General features: G+C 40.0%; 1 long non-coding RNA gene across 2 annotated transcripts; it reads left to right on the top strand.

Moving 5' to 3' along the window:
- Positions 1–403: 403 nt before the first annotated feature.
- Positions 404–19,284, top strand: LOC107310484. 2 transcript variants are annotated; one of them, XR_001553605.2, is made up of 5 exons: positions 405–446; positions 4,601–4,708; positions 10,751–11,059; positions 12,224–12,308; positions 18,500–19,284. It is a non-coding gene; the product is annotated as an uncharacterized LOC107310484 (long non-coding RNA). The 2 variants fall into 2 exon arrangements; XR_004306288.1 differs by lacking the exon at positions 4,601–4,708 and having other exon boundaries at positions 404–446.
- The last annotated feature ends 1,176 nt before the right edge of the window (positions 19,285–20,460 follow it).

The raw sequence follows: 20,460 nt of genomic DNA on the forward strand, positions 1-20,460 counted from the left end.
CCTTCTATAAGTTGTTGGTTGTTTTTGTTTGTTTGTTTGTTAATTGTCATTACAAAGCCACTGTAAGTCAAATTTCAACATAAACAAATAAATAACATGTGTCCAGGTGGCCAAGAAGGCCAATGACATCTTGGCTTGTATCAGAAACAGTGCGACAAGGAGGAGCAGGGATGTGATCTTCTCCCTAAACTTACCTCTGGTAAGGCTGCACCTTGTGTACTGTGTTTGGTTTTGCGCCCCTCACTTCAAGAAAGACACTGAGACCCTGGATTGTGTCCAGAGAAGGGCAGTGAAGCTGTGAAGGGTGTGGAGCACAAATCTTATGAGGTGTGGCTGAGGGAGCTGGGATTGTTCTGTCATAGAAGAGGAGGCTCCAGGGAGACCTTATTGCTCTCAGCTCCCAGAAAGGAGGTTGTGGTGAGGTGGACATCAGGCTCTTCTCCCAGGTAACAGCAATAGGATGAGAGGTGATGGCCTCAAGTTGTGCCAGGGCAGATTCAGGTTGGATATTAGGAATAAAATTTTCTCCAAAAGAGTGGTCAGGTGCCAGAACAGGCTGTTGAAAGAGGTGGTGGAGTCACCATACCTGGAGATGTTCTAGAAATGCGTAGATGTGGTACAAAGCAGCATGGTTTAGTGGGAAAATATTGGTAAGTGGATATTGGGCTGGATGAACCTGGAGGTCTTTCCCAACCTTAATGATTCTATGCTTGAGAAACAGATAAGTGCAATGTTAAAAATGTTAGATACTGTGTATTATTTCTGTGTCAGGGTGGAGGCCGGTCACAAGCGGTGTCCCTCAGGTCAGGGTGGATAGTTATAGGAGAAGGGGGAATGGTTTTAAACTAAGACAGGGGAGGTATAGGTTAGATATTAGGAGGAAGTTTTTCACTCAGAGGGTGGTGACACACTGGAACAGGTTGCCCAAGGAGGCTGTGGATGCCCCATCCCTGGAGGCATTCAAAGCTAGGCTGGATGTGGCTCTGGGCAGCCTGGTCTGGCAGTTGGTTGGCCCTGCATATGGGCGGGGGGGTTGAAACTAGGTGATCATTATGGTCCTTTCCTACTCAGGCCGTTCTATGATTCTATGATTATTTTTATTATACATCCATTGTTAATAAATGCAGGTTTTTTTTAGAAGTCCAAATTTATTCAGGCAAGGGACAGGCAGAGTTTACTGAATTTACAAATCCTCATTATGTCCTTACCATGTCTCCCCTTAAAATTTACTGAATCTTAATTCCAAGAGGTAAATTAAATACCAGCATAATTACATGCAAATTTTCAGCCAGCCACTGTGTACCCTGGCAGTGAATGCATACTTTCATGAGTAGAGAGGCTACCTGTTTTCAGTCTAAATTTAGAGAGGTGATGTATTTCTCTCACAAAGTGTGGATTGATTTCTTCTCAAGAAGCAGAAAGCTGGTTCTCAGGAATAAATATCTATCACTTTCCACTATTACTAATTTTCAAGGGTACTACTGCTGTTTTCATGGCATTAAGGAGGATATGACCTCTGCTGATCTCTGTGGTCCTCTTTGAAGTGCATTGGTGGCCAGTTATTACTGTTTATGTGTATTTACACGGCTTGAGGGCTAAAGGAAAAGTAGGTCCTTTTAGTGCTAGGTGCTGTACAAATAGATCTGAAGGGTGGTCCAGAGGATGAGTCTGTAGTCCAGGAATGGCATCAGAATGCAGTGCTCTGCAAGGTTCCTAAAAAGAGAAAACTAATAATATTATTTTAACAGTACATGCATATTTACTTCAGTTGTTTACAAACTAACTTTAGTAACTATGACGGAAATGTTTCAAAGAGAAAAAGTTTATGTAGATGCCCTGCCATGAAGGAAAACCTATGTAAGTTGGTTGCCAGATTTCTTTTTTCTTCCAATTTCTTTTCCTCCTTCACCTCTGCAGGAGTCGCATTGCTTCCACAGAAGAATGGCCATACCTGAAGTGAAACACTGATTCTGTTTAACAGTTTGGCCATCATACATACTATACACAAACAAGAAGTTAGTAAGAGAAGGCAATTAAAAGTACCCAAAAAAAGACAGAAAAGAATTAATCTTAGAGTCACATGGATTGGAAACAGGACCCCCTTTTTTTTTTTTCTGCTGATGCTGACTGGTTTGCAAAATTACACTTTTCCAGCAATTTGTCTATGCTATTTACAAAAGCCTCAAATTTTCAGAACTTTTGACTCTCCAGAAACCCTAAATCTTCCCTAGATCTGTACAACTTTCAGACTTTCATTGCACCTTATTCAATAATGTCTAACTAAAATCCAGTAATTACATTCGAAAAAATCCTTGAGAACTTTTCCTCTCCTGCCAGAGAGAGATCCTTCACCCCAGGCACAACTTGATGAGATTAGGAGCCACTGACACAAGGTGAGACAGAGTGGTGTGTCCACCCAGAATCACTCCAGTCATTGATGCAGTGTAAGGGATAAGGTCTCCTGGACTCACCACAGAGCAGGATGGTCCTGCATCCCATCCCAGCCTTGCTAGAGCACTCATTTCCCTGAGAGATGGGTTTGTATGAGATACTTGGAAAGTTTTCTTAAGTTATAGAACCATAGAATGATTTGAGTTGAAAGAGACCTTTGAGATCGTTTAGTTCCAACCCTCTGCTATAGGCAGGTACACCTTCCTCTAGACCAGGTTGCTCAAAGCCCCATCCAGCCTGGCCTTGAATGCCTCCCAAGCAGGGGCATCCACAGCCTCACTGGGCAACCTGTTCCAGTGTCTCAGCACCTTCACAGTAAAAAATTTCTTTCTCATATGTAGAATAAATCTACCCTCTTTCGGTTTAAAGCCATTAAGTTTGTGGTCTTCATCTTTGGATGTGTAAATGCTTTCAGAAAGTGCCCAGGTTTCTTAGTGCCCCTGTACTCATCCCAGCCATGATCAGCAGGGAGAGAAACACAGATAAAAGGCAGTGAATCCCATCCAGAGCAGATGTCTACATTATCATGGGGTGTATAGCCTTCAGAAAAGTCTGTGGTTCACTTTAGAGAGGCTGAAAAGCAACATATTCAGGTAGCTGGACACAGCTGAGATGACTCCATCTCAACTCTACACTGTTAAAACAGTGATAACCTTTCTCTATCTGGCATACAGGATGTGAAAAAAAAACACCCTACATACAATGAGGTACTTCAACACTTAAAAAATAGCTGCTGTTTTGTGACTGTGCCTACTCAGAGTAAGAGACATGCCGGTAACAGTCCAAGAAACAGATCAGCAGCCAGTGCAGCTGCCACAGAAGCACTTTTTACTACGCTGCTGCTCACTGCACTGTGCATGGGGCCTGACAAAACATGGGATTTTTAAGTGCTTCAGCCCTGTTATAATTATCATCCCTCCGGGGTTGGTTTGCATTATGCTCCGAGACAGTCATCATGACCTGGTTGGTTGTCGCAGGATCTCACCTGGGTCATCATACAGGGGCCCCAGGCTGGCAGCCTCTCAAACGCAGCTGTCCGCCACAAAATGGGATTCATTAAGTGAGCTGTCCAAGTGGTCTGGAACGCATTAAGGTAAAAGGAAACAACTCCATACAGTGAATTTTCATTCACTGAATTGTGTCACAGTGCTTATCAGGTATTTGTGTAAGCTGGCTCTGCAGTAATATCAAGCTGATAACAATTTGCAGCTCCATTAACTGCTGTTAGACGGCAGAAAAAGCAATCATGCTGCAAAAAGGCAGCCACACAGGAACAAGGTTTGAAAAAGCCATTTACATGCTAAGTGAATTGCTTTTGCAGATATGTGTAATGATGGTAGCATTTTCCCAACCAGATAAATTGTCTGCTCTGAATATTAGAGGTTTATTTTTACTCGTTCAGCATTTGTGATCTGTATGTCCAGTAAAGGGCAGAGAAACAGTGCTCTCCTACAAATTGCAAGGAGGCAGCTTACCACCACTTATATTTTTTAAGTCTTTTTGTTGGTTGCTGTAACTACTCCTTTGTGTCTTAAAATATTAAAATATTGCAAGCAGTCCCTACTTCAAAGGGTTTAAAATTCAAGTGCATGTATAATGTAGTCAAAGACTACGTATGTCAGTGAGATGGAGATGGAAAGAGTAAGTTCATAGGGACTTCAGGAGAAATGTCTCAGCCAAGTTGTTCTGGCTCATATCACAGATGATGAAGTGTTGGAATTAAAATAAGCACCCTATGATAAAACTGTGTTAAAATCACTTCTTGGAGACCCAATAATAAAACACAGCCTAAAAGGTGAAGCTGGATGTGGGATTATAAATGGGCTTCAGACAAAGACATTGCAGTGGGTCAGATAATTTTGCATGGGAATGTGCCTGTTTTAAAGACATTTCTGGTCAGACCCTGACAGAAAGATCCATTTGCCTGAGCAGGGTGATCAGTAGTCATATGGTTAGGAAAGGAACCTTTACTCAACAGAAGGTAAACTTCGGTTTGGTTTCAAATCTTAGGCTGGGGTAGCTTGATCTCACAAGCAGGATGATGTGGTCATCAGTTCTTGAAGAGTCTGAGGGATCTTTCTTAAAGGGAATGGGAATTCTCCGGAAGGTTCCAAGCGCAGTGAAAAGGTTTCTTTCACTTATTATGCAGGACTTGGACTGTCACTGTCTGCACTCCAGAAAGGACGGGAAGTGACAAAGGATGCTAAATTGCCTTTAGTAGATGGGTGGGTGAAATGTTATAGAACACTGAAACAAGGTAACTGGCAAGGAAGGCTAATATGAAGATGAAGGAATATGCTGTAAACAGACTGCTGTCAAGGGAGATTTTAACAAGTTCATTTCAACAAATTGAAAAGGAGCAATGCTGAATGCTTGACGCTGATTCTTTTCACTTGACTTTCATGGATATTTGCATTTCCTTATATCCATACTTTTTTGTGCAGAGGCAACAGCACAACGTTGCAGTCCTACACTGCTTAATTCAGAGCTCTTAGGTCTTGAAGGTTGTCCCTCCTTTTCACAAGATGTCAGATTTTTTTCTCTTAGCTTCAAGCATCTAGTCTAAGCTAATTTTCCAGGTTCCTTCAAAATCAGTGTAGAGATAGACATTGCCTGGAGGTGACTTATCCTGCTGTGAGACAGGTACTTAACATCATATAGATGAAGGCCAGCTGCTTGCTTAGCTGTTAACAGATATTTGTGGCTTCTTTTCATTCTGATTGTCACCTTACTGGTCTTGATAAACCATAAGGGCTTTTGAGCAGCCAAGCTGAGCTAAGATATAAAGCACCAGTGTTTGTCTATGTCAGTCATGAATGCTTAACACAGAACACAAGGGCAGTGTAGGGATATATCTCCCCAGTGTATTCACCAAATTCCACAATTGAATGGCTCATGAACTTTCGGAGCCAAAGATGGAATCTCTGTGCTGAGTAGATTGCCATGATTTTTTTCTGCCATAAGTTTGGTTAGTCACCATTTGAACTCTCACAATTAGTGCAACTGTAACATCACACTTTTTGGTGAAATGCTTCCTTTTTATTATTGATGCTGTATTGAATAGACTTCTATATGTTACATCTGATACCCTTTACTGATTGTGTTAAGAGAGAACATTTCATACTGCTGTTTTGCACATATCTGATAATTTTATATACTTCTTGGAGGAGTTTCCAGGCTGGTGAAACTTTGCTTCTTCTACAACACAGTATCTTTTTTTTTTTTTTTACTATTTCTGATGAACTTTTATATTTAAGATACCTGTATCTATAAAAAATATATTTTTATCCTGTGGAAGAGAGGGAAGAAATGAGAAACTATGTGATGTATTTGAGATGAGGGCACATCATGTGTTTGTAGAGGAATAATTATGTCTGTTTTGTTCCATGTTTCATACTAAAAAACCCTACATTTTATTTTCTGATTTGTCTGCTGCTATGAGTACATAAAACTGACTGTGACAACTCCAGATTCTCATTTTTTTTTCATGGTAGTAGTAGTTCCGGGTATGTAAATACAGTACTCATTTTCTCTTGAGTGTCACTTTATAGTGACTTTAAATGGAGTTTCATCTGTCATTTCATCATCCAGAAATGTAGTAGTGTGAGATAATTCTGTTACTCTTTCTAGCTGTTCTTATCAGAAAACTGTCACATCATCTCCTTTTTAGATCTTTACTTAATATATTGAACACAATTCATCCTAACATAAGCCCTATCACAGCAAGTAACACAAAGCTTTTGATTAACTGTAAGTGATGCACATAAACGTGGACTTGCATTTGCATCAGAAATATGTCAGCAAATTTCCACACCACTGAAAGGCCTTAAAGCAATCACATTTCCATCCATGCAGTTAGCATTGCCTTGGAAGTCTCCTGTATAGCCCATAAAATGATAGATTTAATTCTAGACACAAAAACATTTCTGTCAGATAGATTTAAAGAAAAAAAAAAAAAAAAAAGTTAATGTGGACCCGAGAGAAATTTCTCTTGCCGTAAGAATAGTACTGCTGTATGACTATGGTCTGAATAGTTTCAAACTTCATATTTCTGGCACTCTGTCTAATCTATCATAGATTCCTCATAGTTGATCCTATGGTAATTCTAGATACGCTGTTTAGAGTCAGTAGGTATTTTCCTGGTTTAGCATTTATGATTTAACAACATTTAGTCAGCTCTGTATATATCCTCATGCATTTTTACAGTACTACCCCCCTAACAGGTAAAATGGATTTGGAAATTATTCTTGCTATAAGAGGCAAAACCTACGTTAAGCGTTATTAACTTTAATGGTCCTAATAAAATTTAACATGGATAGAGAAAAGATCAATGCCCGTTCTGCCACCAGGTCTTATCAAGAAGACATGGAGATAGACAATTCAGTCCACTCAGACAATTAATTCATTTGTTAACCCCAAATAGGCTGGTACACACAAAAGGGACAAAGCATAATGTAACCAAACAACTCACCAATTGAAAATAAAATACCCAAGTGAAGTTCTAAGGATATTACGATTGCAACAAAAATACTACTAAGGAACTGGTTGAGATCCTTCCACCAGAATGTCCATATTTAGAGCAAGACAGAACTGCAAACTCAAATTTATTCAAATAGCTTCTCAGTTATACTATTATCTATAAATAATCTGGTATCTCAGATCTGTGATGCGCCATTCACCAAATGTAAGCCATCATTTTGATGATATTGTCAATGTTCTGAAGAGTTTAATCTCTGCTAACAATTCGAATACAAGATTAAAATGCTTTCTACTGTAATGTTTTATCTAAATTAATTATAATGATATTACTGTAACTGCAAAATATGATTCTGAAGATTAGCCATCAACACAAATCTCAAAATGTTGACCACTTCAGTTGTCCTACGGTTTCAAAATTTCCTTCTCCTTACAGTGAAAAAGAGCAGAAGTCACCGTGAACTAAAAAAGAGTTACTGACTTCATTACATGGACAATGAGCCACATTAGGCCTTTGAAATCAAGCTGAGTAGCAGACCACTGAGTGGTAGCATGCTGTTCTATGCTATTTTATCTCCATGTTTTAAAAGACGGTTATGTTCTGCCAAGGACACAGAAGGCTTGCTCACAGTCTCTTAATTAATACAAGTTATTGCAAAAGAGCAGGAAGTCCACTATGCTCTGTATCTGATATGCTTAAAGAAAGGTGGAAAATTAAGGGTAAATATTAAACAAAGCTTTCTCTCGGTAAGGATAAATGAACACTGGAACAAGCTATCCAGGGAGACTGTAGGCTTTCCACAACTGTCATCACAGGACAGACAACATTTGCCAGCAATGTTTTAGGCTGACCTGCTGATGCCATTAAGGAAGAGGAGGAAACCAGGCAAGTCCTCATGATACCTTACAGATCTGTCCATTCCTTTGGATTTTTTTTTAACACAACAAAATGAACTCTTTGCCAGCTGCTGAGCCTTTCTTTCAGTCTCTTTCCCTTTTCTATGGGTGAGCATCTTATCTGTTTCTCTCCACTTCTATGGTTCCAACAGAATTCAGTAAAATAATTTGTTGTGTTTCAGGATATTTGCTTCTGACATTTGTGCAAAGGACCATTAGAGCTCAATCAACCACACTTATTTAATAACTAACAGTAACAAATCCTGCCAAATAATGTTCTTTAAGTGCTTTTTTCCCTTCTGATGGAAGCAGGACACCCAAAAAAGCAGAAGTTAGAGGCACTCACTACTCCTATCAGAGGGAGAGAGATTATTTGAAAGAAGGAATATGCCTATCTGCAAAGGAAAGATAAACTTTGACGGATATCCTGAGCATTTACCTACCCCAAGAGAGAGCTTTCCCAAGCTCTGTAGTTTACTAAATCTGTGCAAACCTTCCAGCATTCACCCCCTCTCCATCTCAGACTGCAGAAGTGCGAGTAAAGCAGCCAGCACCTGACTGTTTTCCATGGTGAGTTAATTGAGGAGGAAAGGGCTCATTAGGGTTCACTTTCTGAACTCACATTCATGTGGAGAGTTTCCAAGTGACTCCTTACAAGAGGCCAGGCTCTGACAGCAATTACAGTATGAATTCTGAGTAAATGCTAAGGAAGATTTTTGATGTGCCACAAAATTGGGAAACCGAGATAAAACACGCTAGCAGAGAGGCCTGCAGGGAAACAGATGTGGGAACCAAGAGGTAGTCTGCAGTATTTTCTCTGATTCATGATGTGTACATGTACATATACACACACAGATATATAAATAATATATAAATGTATTTAGGCATGTATATGTATACAAACATTCATTTATGTAAATACATGCATAAGAACACAGATCTACCTGTTCATATATGAATGTATATACATATTTTATACATATATATTTATGCACTTACATATTATATATGCACATATACATTATATTTGCATATATACTAAATATAGATGTGTATAACTCTTGAAGATACGTATAACTGTTGAAGATGTTTACATTTAATACTTCATTCAGAAAATAATTCAGTTATCTTGCATGATACTGATTCCTTTTATTTGTATACATAGACACAGCACACAGGGTGTGCTGTCCTTCACCGTCCACATCTGTAAACATGTAGACCTAATTCTAGACATTATTCATCATGCTCAAGAGATGCAGAGTCAGAAATGATTGATGATGGCACCGGCATGGGTTCTTACATACACACACTTGCTCTACCTTTTCCACACATTATCATAGTGGAAGAGATATGGCTGGACATTGTGTAGGAGCCTATCAGAACAAGTGGGATGCAGTTACAGCCTTCAGCCCTCTGGAGATTCGTGGCAGAGGTGGAGCCCATATGAAGCCCAGGGCTTGTTTCCATGAATCACAGAAACCAAAGATTGCTTCAGTTTGACCACAATACAGCTGAGCTTCAGCTGCTGCTCTGAAACTGTTGCGGGAAAAGGTGAAGTTCTTTGAATCCTGTGTCTGCCTGGACACATCACCTGACCCAGGGCATTAGGAGTGATTTTGTGGTATTTGTGACCTTCCACCACAGACCAGAGCTCTGCTCTGACGGTAACTAGTTTATCCCTACGTTTTTATATAGCTTAATCCCAAGAATAGAGAGACCCAAGAGAGTTGTACATAAACCATAAAGTCTGGGACTCAGGAAAGCATGTTTTGTAGTCTGGATGTAAGTTTTCAGTTGTTAGTACTTATGCTGTCAGTTTTAAAGTACAGACCATTAATGATGATTTGTGATCTGTATGCTTGCAAGTGAATACATTCGTTTAGGAGGTACTAGCACAATTTGCACAAAGTTTATAATATATTTTACATGCTGTTTATTTACAATAATATAAAACTAATGTAGAATATAAAAGTTACAAAATGATTCCCATAAATTGCACTCAGGGCTTCCTGGAGTGTATTCATAATGCACTATCCAGATGTATGCTGCAGTGATGTCATAGACAGGTTGCGACTTTAATAAGGCACGTATATTACAGAGGACAGCTAAATGTGGGGTTTTGCAGAAAACAAATGAAAGAAAAAAAACCCAGAAGTCAAGAGAAACAAACTTGCCTTAAGTTAGGTGCACTGCAGTGATCCAGTGATCAATATCCCAGTGAAAACATTCCCTGCAGTAAACATAACTTTGATTCATACCAATAGTAGAACCAACACTGTCAATGCCAAGACAAGGATGAAAGGGATCCCTTCAGCCTTCCAGAAACTGAAAACAGTCTGGTTGTATTCGACCCACTAATTTTTGTCTGTTTCCACGGTTACAAGAAGATAACAAACACCCACTCTATCGGCTCATTTTTGGCAGAAGGGAATATCTTAACAGCATTCCCCTCCACAGAGTAGAGGAATTAGGAAGCAAAATCCAGACACTACAAGAGGCCCCATCTCACTTCACACAAAAGTGCACTGGGAGGTGGGGACATGCTTTCAGAGTGCATTTATCTCAGGCATGGTTGTGTTTCATGAAGAGACAGTGTGTGTACAGAAGCTTGCAACCAAAGATTAGGAGATAACTGCCAAAGTGCTTAAAGACATAACCGCTCTGTTGGTTGTACGTAGGAGGAGGATTCAGAGACACCCTCTCAAATGGGAGAGGAAGGGTAGCAAGGCTAATGCTCAAGTAAACAAGAGAGCTGCTTTTGCTTACTGTTTTCATGGGAACCAAAATTAGGTTGCTATGCAACTTCTACCTACTGTCAAGAGGCCATGCTTTAAACCCTTACCTCATTACTGTCAGGCTGAGGATGTGGCCCACACCCTTATCTCTACACTTTCCCCATTTATCACTATTGACTTTTTCTGTGCAGGTTTCCAGGGAGCTTGGCTGTATTCAAAAGAGACAAACTAGCCTTTGTACATATGGGAAGATTTCTGTGTCAAACGTACAAGAGCAACGTGTTCCAGTCCTCCCCTGTTCAGGTTGTCTGTCTGTCTAAGATGAAGAGCCCCCGATGCCATGAATACTGTCTTCATCTTATGAGGTTCCCGAGAAAGACAACACTGGACCACCATGTTTCCCTAGTTCTAAGGGGGAGATTCTGCAAGAACTAACAGAAGTCCATTGAAAGCCTTTATGCTGTACAAACAACCAAAACACACACACAGATTCCCTACAGGTACATAGGCATAATTTTTCAATTTACTCTTCAATTTAAATAAGTATTGGAATAATCCAAAATTATTCAGGAGAAAGTGGGATGTTGTGTGAAAAAAAATAATTAAAGGGAAGATTAAGGTATTTTAAGCACTGTGCTGAATTGAATATTAGAACATCTAAATTTGCAGGCATAGTAGCTGCTGGATGCAAGGAAATCACAAAATTCAGGTCTGCCTCTACAAGGAGACTCGTGTCATTTTCAAACTGGTAGAGAAGTTTCAGTCTTACTTCTTGGAACCAAAAGACCAATTGCAACAATTGCTCTGGAAGTTGTGTCACCCTTTGACTTACTCAGACTCAAGAAGAGGCCAGTCCCTGAGCTCTAACAACATTTTAGGATATGGCTTTTCTGCAAACTGTTTTCCATAAAAGAAAGAGTGCCATTATTCCTGGAACTCAGTTCAGGAAATGGTACCTACACTGAACCTCTTCTGTACCAACAAGATATTCCCAAATGCCTTAGTGAACTGTGTTATTTTTTTATTATTATTATTTCAGATTTTGCTTCAGGCATAGCACAGTCAGATTGGGTGAGTTCTTTTGGCATCCCCAGAGCTCTGTTTCTGACACATGTCAGACTTGCGAAAAGTAAGAAGAAAATCAAGAATTGTCCACTTCATCCCAATAGGAACGAATTAATGGACAGCAACCTGCATTCTGACCTTTTAATGAGTCCTTGATTTGGCAGTCTTAATAATACAAGTATTTTTTCTTGTTCTTAATGTGTTGAAGAGATATTTCACGTGATCTCCTGGAGAAAATTACTAAGGAAATATCCTAAAAAATAATTGTGCAGAATCACATCAACACTTCCATGAAATATCAGCTGTGTTGGCACAACTGGCTCCACACGACAGCTCTTTATTCTTTTCTTTTTTCTTCTTCTTCTATTTATTTTTTTATTTATTTAATGTACAGAATGCCTTCATTTTTGCTCTCGGAAATACAACACTGAACATTCAACAAGACACTGTGGTTTACTAGCCAAATCTATCCAATTGTCAGGGAAAGAAATAGAGTAAGACTTTGCAGAATTAAGTCTGGCTGAAGTTTCTTTAACTTCACATTGGTGTGAATTATTGCTTCCTGTTACTCAGAATAATCTTTTACTGTATTTCTTCAGCCTGGCCATTGCTAGGAATAATGCTGCCAAAAGACACGGTCCAAGCTCTATTACAATCTCAAGTCATGAAACAAGAAGGCAACATGTAAGTAGTGCAAAATTGAACCATGGCATTTTTATGATGCTTTTGTATATCTTTCTTGCTTGCTTTGTCTGTCTCCTTTCTGTGTGTAAGTGTATATATACATTTATGCAGAAATATATATATTCCTATGTTTATTTTATACATTCATGTATATGCACACATGAATCATTTTGCCCTTCATATATCTCTTTACTTTGTGTTTGTGTCTGTTGTAAAGCAGTCAGTGAAGAAATTAATTGCAACAGTATCTGACTGCCTATTCCATGCTTGGAACATTTAAATCACAGACTTCGTGTATTTGAACAAATATGTGAACATTTTTCGCATGCAATAGGCATGCAATGGATACTAGGACATACCAGCGTATTAAATAGTTTGATAGTTTGACCAAGGAGCTACCAAGTCAAAAACCAGTGAATATGAGTATCCTCACTGGACCAATCACTTTCCATTGCAGGATAAAGGCAACATTATCTTAGTATCTTTTTTAAAGCATTTTGGCAAGAAGCTTCAGAGGAAGACTCCAGTTATAAAACTAAGTGTAGGAAAGAAAATATTTCAGGACCTCTGTTTCTAAGGCTGCTGCTGCCCACTTGCTGTAAGGCCCTTGTGTAAATATTGGGGTGGACCTTCCTGAAGTATCTCTGGTGGACATCTAAGTTACTATGAAGCTGTGTAGGAGAATGCAAGGAGAGGTGACAGTTTTGAAAAGTGACATACAACAGCCAAAGAACAGAGACAGCAATATCAATTATTTATGTATCATACTGTGGATGCCCAAATTTATTAAGTTTATCTTGGTTAACTTCGTGGAAAGTTTATAAGTGAGAGAAGAAGCAGGGTATTGGCCTCCAAATTCTAAGCACTCACAAAAGATCCTTTACATACATTTATGAAGTCAGGTGGGAAAAGCAGGCTGGCAGCTCCCCTTATTGCAAAGTTTTGGAGTATTAGACAGTTCCTCTCTTACAGACCTCTTAATAGAAGACCAAGCTCAGCTGTGCCACAGGTGAAGAAACTGCCAATTTCCCACAGTGTGGAGCAGACAGACTGCATTAGGCAGCATTGAACAGAAGAGACTGAGTGTTATGCATGCCTGGACTGGTATCCAAGCTTCACCTCTCTAATTAAGCCCTAAAAGTTAAAGTACACACAGTGTCCTGTGCAGAGAGTCTAAGCAGCTTCCAAATTGGGTCTGGTTCACAGCCCTTCTGGTTTGGACAGTCAGAACTGCATGTGTCCACCCAGTCACCCCAAACTCTGTCAACGGGGTGGCAGTCCACTGCCAATGATGATGTGCTGTTCCCCATCCCTTTCCTCATGCTTCTACCCCATTACATAGCAGGGAGGAGTATGGTGCCAGGAAAAGAGAACAAGAGCAGGAGGCTGATCCTGAGGTCTGTTCATCCAGGCAGTACCAAGATTATCATTTTAGAGAGTCCCACTTTGCTGCCAACATTCAAGGCCATGCACGAGGGAGCAGAGCAGCATAGACAGGAGGGCCACTGTAAGAATAAAGAGTGCTCTTAAAAAGCAGTGAGAAAAGCTTGCAAAAAGACAAAGGGAGAAGAGACAAACACGAGACACTGTCTAATTTTATTCCAGACTCTGAGTAGCAACTTCTTCCCCCTCCTCTCAATTCTAGAAAGTTATTTATATAGGCAGCATGTTAACACTTCTCATTTTCCCATTTGTTATAGAGGCATTAAAGCACTGAGTACAATAACTGCAAGAATTTCCATTTGAATTGGCTTAAACCATATTTTCTTTCTTCCCCAGTTCTGCCAGCTCTTTTTAGCCCAAGTAATCATGAGTGTAATGACATTAGATCTATGGCATTATGTTCTAAGTTGGGGCTGTGCTGCACAGTTAAAGTATACCCTTCAAAAGTTGCAAAGAATTATTCCATTTGCTTTTCAAACCGTGGTCCATTTGTATTTTCTATGTCAGTGTTCACATACGAGTTTCAAAGCCTAATAGGAAGGGAGCAGATATAAACACAGTGAGAATGATATTTTCTTGAACTATTGCCCAACTCAATATGGATTTCAACAGCATTCCTCTGGAACTGGCACTTTATTCAAGTAGTCTCTGGAGAGACATCTGACTGCCTGCACTTGGATGATACAGAGTAGTGAGGGATGCCTCTATGGAGGAGAATTTCTCTTCCAGTCTCCAAAGATGGGGATAATAAATTCACCCCTCTAAAAGCTGAACATTCATTGTAAACGGCTCAGATATAAAAAAATTGAAACATCACCAGTGAAACACTAGGTTTCCCTATCCTTCCTTTCTTATTTCTTTTTTGTATAATCATATTTTCTAATCAAGAGCTACAGCAAATACTATAGTTGTTGTAGAGTAGCACTCAGAGAGTATATCTGGAAAGGGAAACTGTTTGGTACTACTGTCTATCATTTGTCCAACTCAGTGGACTCTTGAGTTTATTTTATTCATCTAGTTGTTGCTGCAAGACAAACAGAAGGTAATTATGAGAGAAAGCAACTACCTGTCTGGCATGAAGTCTCATAGTTGCATAACATGAGTAAATACAGGTGGTCTACCATGATCGCTACAGACTCAGAGATGCCTGAAATCCACATCAGATTTTCCTCGAACCCCATGCCTTCGACGTTTACTGACAGTGTTTAGTCCAGTTGATCCAGTTTGGTGAGGCACTGGCACAACTGTCCAGAGAAGCTATGAATGCCCCATTCCTGGTGGTGTTCAACACCAGGTTTGATGGGGCCCTGGGCAGCCTGGTCTGGTGGGTGGCAATCCTGCCCATAGCAGGGAGTTGGAACTGGGTGGTTTGTATGGTCCCTTTCAATCCAAGTCATTCTATGATTGTATGATCCATATAGCTCACTGTTCAGGAGGTGCTGTGGAGCACATCCTTTCTGACAGTTCAGTTGGTGGCTAGGACTACATTGCTCTGATGTCAGTAATATAATTGTAACAGCATCCCTGGCTCCTAATGACACTTTTGGGGGCATTTAACAGTGAATGTTACTGCATGAACACATACATGTCATCCCAGATAGCAGTCCCTACATCTGAGGCCAATACTTGGTATGTCCGTGTTGCAAAGCATCTGACTGCACATCTGTTTTGGACTCAAGTCACAGTGGAGTAGCGGAAGAATTGATCTCAAAGTGTCTGCAGTAGTGTGATACAGTAGGGTGAGGTGTCCTTGTAGAAGCTCAGGGGAGCAGAGAACAAAGCCTATGGGGGAATGATGGAGGTTTGCACAGTGCAAAGGGATCCAAGGTGTGACCTCCAGAATACATAAAAATACATTAAAAATCCCCTCCAGAACCACACCAACATTTTGATTTGTTCACTGGAAAAGGAACCTCAGGAGTGAACTAACATTTCAGCAGGGGACCAGGTGTAAACTAGGCAGATATGTTATCTGATAGCATAAACACACTTTCTACATCTGCTTCTGAGCAGTAGTGAAGCAAAACAGATTCAAAGGCTGAATCAACAGACCAGAAACTCTTAGATCTAAATTCAGTCGGATGTTTGAACTTAAAGTTTTCAAGCAGTTTACTTAAGTCCTTGTTCACAGACCACACAAACAAGCTGGAAAATCTGGTACACTTAAAAAATGGGTTTTACCCACTTGCTGCTCCTCTGGCTATGTGGGGCTGTTCCTTTGCCATCTGTTCACAGGAGTAATTCATTGATATTACCTTACCCTGGCTGTACATTCAGAACCAGCTAAATAAATACCAACACTGTCATTAGGCAATGGTGGAAGGAAAAACAAACAGATTAAAAAATTCTGTTTATTCATGCCTTTGAATCCCATCTTTAAACAGATGTTCAGCATGCCAAGCAACTACTGATACATACAGACCTACATATCTATGAATAAAGATGTATGTCAGCTACTCTTCATGAAATTAAAACACAACCCAGCAAATTAATGAACATCACGTAACCAATCCACAGAATCTGTATTTGCTGGATTTGCTGTATCTAAAATGTTCAAATATTCATGCTTCAAATAACAAGATTGCGTTGCCATCAATATGAATATCATTTCAATACGACTTAGTAATTAATGCACTTTATCTGGTCTCCTCAGTGATACAGAACCAAACATTGGGGAAAGGAGTATGCTGACACAAAAGGGATGAAATTTCAAGTTTTTGAACCATATGATTTCTCAGAGATCTCTGTTCAGAAGTTCTCAAGGAAGTTCCTGTCCATCACGACTGGATCTCAGAGTTGCAGCTTAGCATATATTTTTCAAAGCAGATGGTTGTTCTTACGGCAGAGGACCTTCACACAGATGCAAAGCAAAAACAAACCAGTTGCTGGAGCACAGAGGGTTTCCTCCATCTGAAAAGCATCCCTAGAAAGCCTACAGATCATATAACAGCCTCTGTGGCATCTTTTTTCAGATGTCAAAATGAGAGCCAGGGAGTGACCACAGGTATACACCCAGCGTATTCAGTTGCAAGTGTTGGAACAAGTCCTGATGGCAAAGGGCTGCAGGCAACTCACACAGATCCAGCACCTTAAAACTGCCAAAAACTGGATCAGTATTGCAGCTGCTTCAGGCTGGCAAGCGTTGCAGCTGGCTTCCTCATACTTTCAGTTCTCAACAAATCACCAGAAAACAGCAGAAAGGCCAATTTCCTAATCTTCATGTAGCAATCCTGCATTTTGGCACACAAATAACTCCTTGGTAGCGTGTGCTGTCAGCTGCATCTCAAGGACTTCACAGGCTTTTTGAAAGCCTTTATGATCTCTCAATTCCTACCATAGTCCTAAAATGCTGGCAAACAGCTGTATCAGTCTTAACAGGGACCACAATGATCAGGGATGATAAGTCCCATATTAAATAACCCCCAGTCTCAGGTTCTTTGTGTTCCCAGCCCAAAATAGGACCTAGCTCTACCCCTAAACCCATTTGATCTATGGGGTCTAAATAAAACCTAAACCTGAGGGTACCATTAGTGGAAAAAAGGAAAACCTAAGCAACAAAGTTGACATTTACAACAAAATTATTTCTCCCTGTAAGCGCTTCTAACATTTTTAGCTATTCAGAAATGCACATGTGCATTGCCAGTGTGTCTTAGAGTTTTACATACCCGGTATATCCTATCTGGGATACTATATTTTGTTAATCCTTTGTCAAAATGCAAAAAAGCATGACCAAGGAAAAAGCCTTCTGTGCTCTCAAGAGCATGAATGATAGAAATTGGAGTGCTTAACACTGTCACCAAAGCAAGTGGGGGTGGTAATGGATGGAAACATGTAGCTAGTATCTGTAAGCTGGCATAAACAAAGCTAGAGACAGAGTGCTAGGTGATACGGAGACTGAGGATCAGTGGTGACCTGCCAGGCTGCCTCCTCTGCTGTGTCACAAGGGGCCAGCTCTGACCGGAACCAAGTGGTGACATGAGATAACACCATCCTGTAAAGACAAAACCTGCGCTGAAGACTGACAGCATGGAACAAAGGTCATGGAAACTCTTAACTCATGTTCTACAAGGAGATATTTTGTCTCATGTTCAATATCCTCAATATTTTCCCAAAGCACAGGGAACTCTACTTTTTTTTTCATCTTGTTAGTCTATTTATGAATGGTCTTAGCTCCTGCTCAAGTAGCAATAATCTGCTGCTCAGATCATCTGAACACAGCACAACGTGTGTGCGTCTATGCTATGTTTGATCTTCTGTGAATAGAAAACGCAATTATGTAAAGAAAGGTGGATCTATGTAGACTTAGCTGTTATCTGTGGGCTGGGTACACGCAGGGCGCAATGGAAAAACTGAGCAAAAACATGCTAAAAATGAGGCTATTGACTGATCAGCACATACCAAGTGGAATTTGGCAGACTACTTAGATCTCCATCTTTACTTTTCGTTATTAATAACAGTTTGTTATAGCATTAATAGCTGGGGTATAAGGACTTAATCTGTTAACTGTAGCTCACGTGTACCAAGATGGGCTCCGTACAGAAGACTATGCAGTCTAATCTTTTTTGCAGATGGGGTAATTCTGTTCTCAGTGAGCACTTTGTAAAATAATACTTCTCACTTTTGGTGAAGCATAGATGGGGCACTGAGGGACATAGGGGGCATCATGGTGTTGGGTTGATGGTTAGACTAGCTCATCTTAGTGGTCTTTTTCAATCTTAATGATTCTATGATTCTATAATTCTGTGAAGGGAGATGAGGATTGTGAAGGTCATCATGGAACCATGGACAAATCAAGGATTCCTGCCTGCGCTGATAATCTAATGTGAATCTTCATGATGTGAACATCCTCTTTTCCCCCCTGGGAAGTGTTAAGTGACACCTTCCTCATTTGTCAGCACATCCAATTGTAAATTCATTATGGAAAGGAAAATCATGTCTCAAAGCTTGGCTTACTAGCAAAGGAAACTCACACTCTTCCAGTGAAGTACAGAAGCAATGGTTAGCCCCTATTTAATCCTAGAGAAGAGAACTGCAGCTACTAAGCTAAATTTAAAGCTTTTGCAGCAATTGTAGTTAGTTAAAGGAGGTAGCCCAAGAAGCATGGCTGGAGGAAGAAAACCACAGCAACCTATGGGGAAGAGTTGGCAGCCAACAAGACTTCTCTGAGGTCCTTGAGGAGGCCACAAAGCAGCTAGAGTTACAGTTGGGTTGTAGTTTACTGGACCTGTGTAGAAGAGAGAAAAGTGTTTCTCCTCTACAGAGATTTATTTGCAGAAGAACTCAAAGGGAAGAAGATTATGGACACAGAACAGCATTCCCAGAACTGACTGCAGTCCTACAAACCCTGCCATACCTAAAGCTATGCAGTAGTGTTGCATTAGATAAATCATTCTTTTCTCCACAGGTTTTGGTCCTGACAGGTTTATAAATAAGATTAGCAAATTCACTTTGGTTTGAGATTAATTGGAGCACTTTCTGCACACAGCTAACCTAATTTCACAGAGTGGATTTTAAAAAAATAATAAATAAAAATGTTGCAGAAAAGCAAAAAATGGAGCCACTCTTTGCCCAGAGAATAAATAAATGCGACACTACAGCGTCCTTTTCAGAAGTGTAAGGTTTTTGCTTTTTCACTGAGTGAAAACAACTTTATTATAGCTCGAAACATCTATGTTTTTTTTTTTTATTTCTGTAGCTTCCACATCTATAAATATCCTCAAAATAAACAAAGTGGAAAAAGGAGAAGACCAAGTTGTTGTGGTTATGAAAGAGCTCTGTCACTTGCAATATAGAAATTTAAATGCACTTTGCGTAAAACTGGACTTTGCATCTGCTATAATCCTTGGAATCTGTTGATATCAATGATGCATTAGAGAGCATCCTTTTATAGATCCTGCAGATTGTTATGCCATATACAAAGAGTAAAATATTGGCTCTTTTGAAATGAATATGAAAATTCTCATTGCTTTCAGTGGAAAAGACTTTAACCTATTACCTCTTTAAGTTTATATTTGAGCTTATGCATTAGGCAAGCAATAAAGTAAACAGTAAATATTACTCTGGTGAGACATGTCAGAACAGAACAGGTCCTTATAGAGGAAGTAAACTCTGTGGTTTTAATATTACAACACCAGTTTCTCTGAACAGACTGTACACTCATGGAAGTGTATTCATACTTTAGTATGATAAAGTCTTCTTTATTGAAGATCAGACTGGAAAAAGAGCAAACATGCCTACTTTTTCTACAACCGATGCAGGAAAAGGAAGATGCAGGACAGATACAGAAGTTGCATATGAACTTCTGTCCTCCACATGTCCAGGTTCAGATGGTATGAGCTGCAACCCAAATGTGTCTCAGCAGGGCTAAGCAGAGGGAAAAGATCACCTCCCTTGACCTGCTGGCAATACTCTGCCTAATGCAGCTTAGGAGGCTTTTAGCCAGCTTCATCACAAAGCAGTATTTCTGGATAAACTCTGAGGATTTCTAGAGCCTCTTCTGCAAAGCAGCCTTCCTGCTGGTATGCCCCAGCTTGTCCTGGTTCCTGATGCTGTTTTTCCCCAGTGGCAGGACTTGGCATTTCCTTTTGCTGAACTCTTTTAGAGTCCAGTCAGTTCATTTCTCCAGCTTGCTGAGGTTCCTCTGAATGGCAAAACAGCCCTCTGGCAGATCAGCCACTCCTTCTCATTTTGTATCATCTGAAAAACTGCT

The sequence above is a fragment of the Coturnix japonica genome, chromosome 2 (genome assembly GCF_001577835.2).
Source record: "Coturnix japonica isolate 7356 chromosome 2, Coturnix japonica 2.1, whole genome shotgun sequence".
Taxonomy (NCBI): domain Eukaryota; kingdom Metazoa; phylum Chordata; class Aves; order Galliformes; family Phasianidae; genus Coturnix; species Coturnix japonica.